At 47.3% G+C, this 5,000-nt stretch overlaps 2 non-coding genes across 2 annotated transcripts; both read left to right on the top strand.

Annotated features, from left to right (window-relative positions):
- Window positions 1-179: 179 nt before the first annotated feature.
- Window positions 180-252, top strand: Trnaf-gaa (transfer RNA phenylalanine (anticodon GAA)). The gene has a single exon. It is a non-coding gene; the product is annotated as a tRNA-Phe (tRNA).
- Window positions 253-793: 541 nt separating this feature from the next.
- On the top strand, window positions 794-866 carry Trnak-uuu (transfer RNA lysine (anticodon UUU)). The gene has a single exon. It is a non-coding gene; the product is annotated as a tRNA-Lys (tRNA).
- The last annotated feature ends 4,134 nt before the right edge of the window (window positions 867-5,000 follow it).

Below are 5,000 nucleotides of genomic sequence, written 5' to 3'. Positions count from 1 at the left end.
GAATCGAGTCGACATGTTTGCTTGTTACGATGACGGAAGAAGAAGAAATGTGTGTGTAACTTCACTGCATCGGCTGCTCGCCTTTCAGCGCCCCTGTGTCTTATCAGACGAAGGTGACTGTGAAATTGGCAATGAGGCAGAGGTTAATGAACACATGCAAATGACAACCTTCAACGTCAGCCGAAATAGCTCAGTTGGGAGAGCGTTAGACTGAAGATCTAAAGGTCCCTGGTTCGATCCCGGGTTTCGGCAGGGATTCGTTTTGATGCGACGCCAATGGAATTACTCTGCGTTTGTGATAATGCAACTACCGCTGACAACAAAAATGACTCTCTCCTGTAGCTGTTCTGGTTGTCTAGTGCATGCCATAAGAGGAACTCACTAGACAACTAACTCCCCTAGAAGCAAAAGAATTAAAAATATCCTACCGACTGCATTCCTTTTTCTGTGTCAGGTGGTGAAGAACGTCTTCAACGGAACCGTGAAATGAGCGAAAGCGTGGGAAACATTGCATTCGAAATGCTTGTGAAATTTCCAATTGCCCAGTGAGTGTCGACAAAACACGTAAATTCTCTGCTCCAACGTATGAGACGTAACAACTGGTGCAATTTGTTGTTGCATCATGTGCCAGCAGTCTTCGATAGTGTGTTACGAGCTTAGCGCGATAAGTTTGTAGACAGCATTTAGGCGACGTTTTATTTGTTAACCGCCCCATACAGCGATTGCACAACAGTAAAGGACATGAGTCAATGTATAGTTGTGCGTCGTGGGAGGTTTTCGCAGCCTCGTGTGAGCCCGGATAGCTCAGTCGGTAGAGCATTAGGCTTTTAACCTAAGGGCCCAGGTTTCAAGTCCCTGTCCAGGCGGAAATTTTAATACTTTGGTAGCGATTCGTCTGGTAGCGGTGGAGACGCTACAGAAAATAATGCAGCTACGCCGTTTTCTGACACCACAGTGCTTTAAACGGTAGCAGTTGCATGTGTCCGGAGAACACCGCGCTAACGGCAGTCGTGGCCGAGTGGTACAGTCGCGCTTGCGACACCGTGCTGGTCGGACGTATCAGTGCTCCGCTCCGCCACGTGTTCACAAGGCGTGTTTTCCACTCATATTTCTGTGTGCAAGTGTTTGTTATTCTGCAGTTTATATTGTTTTCCATTTGTATTTTTGTTGCGGTCTTATTGTAGCGGGTTAACCGCTCGCTATCTGCTGCAATGTCCAGGTTATTTCCGCGAAAGTGTACACTGCGTTTTGATTTTGACAAGTCCACCCGATCTGTGCAACCGAGTTCACTGGAGATACATGACTGGATCGTTGATGTTATTGGGATTACATCTGACCAAGTGCACACCGCCTATTATGATACCGAGCAGTATTGTTTCTTTGTTAAATTACTGAATCCTGTATTACTGGAGAAGATCATGACGAAGCACGGAGGAAGTGCTATTTTCCGACACCGGGACGACTCTGTAAGTACTGTGCTCATTTCCAATGCCGATGTAGACTACACGAACGTGCGTATTTTTAACTTACCCCCTGAAGTAGAAAATTGTTATTTAAAGGAGGTACTGTCCAAATTCGGTGACGTTAAACAGATTCGACATGAACGGTGGTCAAGTCAACATAGGTTGCAATGTTACAGTGGCGTTCGATCTGTAGAAATGCATGTCAAACAGAATATTCCATCCCATATACTTGTTTGTGACTATAAGGCTCACGTTACTTACAGTGGCCAAACACCGACCTGTCATATCTGTAATGAGAGTGGTCACTTGCGTCAAGACTGCCCCAGGCGCATGTTTGTGTTGAAGAATTCCCTCCAGCAGCGTAAAAGGCTTACTTTGGCGGATGTAGTGGCAGCCAAGCCGATGACAGAGATTGGGCTCCCTAATTCTGAAATGCCTTCGGAACAGCAACAGGAAATTCGCTCTGAGGAGTTTCCGGTTCTGGTTCGGAGAGAAAAAGGTGCGTTGCCCCCTGCCAAACTCGATGCCGCGACCAATAAGAGGCGCAGAACTTGTGACAGCAGTGGCTCTGATAACGACACCTCTAGTGCGCATGAGACCGCGAAAAAGGACGATCAGGAATCCGGCTCGGAAGCGAAAGCTCCCATCGGTGAGGCTATTGTGGACGCTTCTCCTCCCACAATTTCAAGTGCCGATACTTCCGTGGAAGTTAAGCAGTTACCGCTGGCTAGTGCCTTAGAACTTCCGCTACAGCCAACTCAGGCCGACCAACCTGTACGTGTGGCTCACATTCCTGCAGGAAGTACACACACAGCGGCCTGTGATGGTGGTATACAAACATCTCTGAGCGCAAACGGTACACATCACGTGGCAGCCGCTTCGGTTCAGGACTCACAACAAGGGAAATGTCAACAACTCCAGGAAATAATACAAACACAGCTGTCCGGGTCTGTCGGTGACAACAAACAGCTGCGGGCAGAGAATGTTGCCAAACAGGCTGATAGTGCGAGTGATAGTTCAGCTGCTCGCTCGCCGGCGGTGTCGCCGCGTGCCATCCCTTCGCGGGATGTGCCGGGAGAGCAGCTTGACATCACCCACGACCCTCCCACGCCGCCAGCTGCAGAGGTGCTCCACAGTGTCCGCCCCAGGATCCGAGTGCAACCTAATGTAAATGCTGTGCGTAAAAAGAGTAAGAACAAAGACGCACGAATACAACTCAGTGACGTCACAGACACGAATTTCCCGGCCACAAATATGGAATGGCATGAAGATGTTGCCCTTTAAAGATATTTGCTCCTTCCGCCTCTTCCACGTACTGTCATAATGTCGCAGGCCTATACGATCACGACATTAAATATTAATAAAATCCGGTCGGAGGTGAAACTGAGTGCCTTAAAACAATATCTCTATGAGTCGGGTACAGATATCGCTCTTTTGCAGGAGGTGGCCATGCCACACTTAACTCTTCCTGGTATTGTTGCTATTACAAATTTTTCCCCCGACTCGAACGTGGGGACTGCCATCTTACTTAGAGAAGGCATTCCCGCCACTCAGGTTGACAAGTTAGATTCCGGTAGAGGTGTGGGTGTCACCGTTTTTGGCGTCACCATCATTAACTTGTACGCGCCTTCTGGCAGTACCTATAGGGCGGAAAGAGCAAACTTTTTTAAGGAACAAATCATCTATTTGTTACGGAAAAATCCCGAACGTGTTATCATTGGAGGTGATTTTAATTGTGTTTTATCCCAGAAAGATCAGTCCCCGAATTTTAATTATTCGCCTGAATTAAAGCGTCTCGTGACCGACCTCAAACTGAAAGACGCGTGGGAAATTAGGTACCCGACCTTGGTACGATTCACACACATCGTCGCGAATTCCTGCAGCAGAATTGACAGGATTTATGTTTCCGACGTTTTAGAGAATGTCTTGTTACAAATTGAAACAATACCCTCCAGCTTCTCTGATCACAGTGGTGTCGTTGCGTGCCTGAATTTGCTGCCCCAACCAACGCGTTGGTATAAAAATCAATGGAACTTGAACGTCTCCTTATTAACGGATGCTGACCTAGAGGCGGCGGTGCGACGCGCTTGGGAGCAGTGCTTGCGCACTACCGCAAACTTTCGTAGCACCATAGCGTGGTGGACTCAGCATGCAAAACCCAAACTGCGAAAAGTTGTTATATTCTTCGGTATTGAAAGAGCAGCCGCGATAAAGAGGACGATGGAGTTCTACTACACTATCTTACGCGACCTATGTGATAGAGCCGACGCCGCGCACACCAGAATAGACGACATTCGAAAAATAAAGGCGAAATTAATCAATCTTAAGAGGATGCAACTGGAAGGTCTTAAGATCAAATCCAAAGTGAAGTCGGTCAGGGACGATGAAACAGCCGCTCTATACCACCTTGTCAAACATGCTAAGAACAGAAGGAGGACTTTTATTGAGGCCCTGAAACTCGGTGATGGCACGACTGTCGACACCCAGCGAGAGATTATCAAGGCACTACACGACTATTTTGTTGACACCTACACGTCAGCGGCTACTCATGACGGCTGCTATGACGAACTGTTTAGTGCCATTTCCTCTACTATAACTAGAGAAGACAATGACACAATTTCATTAGAATTTAGTAATAAAGATGTTTTGGAGATTGTCTGCCACTCGCCGATCAGGAAGTCCCCTGGTCCTGACGATTACCCATTGAATTTTACAGGAGGTATTGGCACCTCATCGGGGACAAAATCACCCAATTAGTGAACGAAGTTTTTCAAGGGAAGCCTATACCACTTGCCTTTAAGGAATGCACAATTGTGCTTATCCCTAAAGGCAGAGGTACCAAAAATATCGCCAACTTCCGCCCCATTTCATTGTTAAACTCCGATTATAAAATAGTCGCCCGTGCAATCAACACGCGAATGATGCCCCTCACTGCTAAATTCATTGGACGTCAGCAGACATGTGCCTTCGGGAGAACTGTATTGCAAACGGCAGCTTTTTACCGGGATATCATTGCGTTAACGAACGCCAGTAACGTGAAGTGTGGGCTGATCTTTCTGGACTTTTTTAAAGCCTTTGACCTCGTCGCTCACGAGTACCTCCTTGAAACTATGAAAAGATTCGGTTTCTTGCAGAACGCGATTGACATGATCACAAACATGGCACTGGGGATCAACGCAAGGCTTTCTGTCAACTCGCAACTAACCCAACCGATTCAAATCAACAGAGGGATTCCACAAGGCAGCCCTTTGTCCATGTTACTTTTTGTTCTTTCACTCGAACCTCTGTTACTCCAACTGCAGGCGAAACTCACAGGGCTAACACTTTCAGGAGAAAAAACTGTCGTAGGCGCCTATGCCGACGATGTGGGTGTGGTTGTCCGCAATGAGAATGATATCACCACTATAGCGGCTCACCTCCAGCAATACTGTTTAGCGTCGGGGGCTAAATTGAATGACAAGAAAAGTAAATTTATTAACCTCTGTGGCCTCCAGCATTTGCGAGTTGGCTACGCTCAGGAAGTCAGCGTCCACAAGG

This window comes from Schistocerca serialis, chromosome 4 (genome assembly GCF_023864345.2).
Source record: "Schistocerca serialis cubense isolate TAMUIC-IGC-003099 chromosome 4, iqSchSeri2.2, whole genome shotgun sequence".
In the NCBI taxonomy this organism is placed as follows: domain Eukaryota; kingdom Metazoa; phylum Arthropoda; class Insecta; order Orthoptera; family Acrididae; genus Schistocerca; species Schistocerca serialis.
This window is presented reverse-complemented; position numbering and strand designations above follow the sequence as displayed.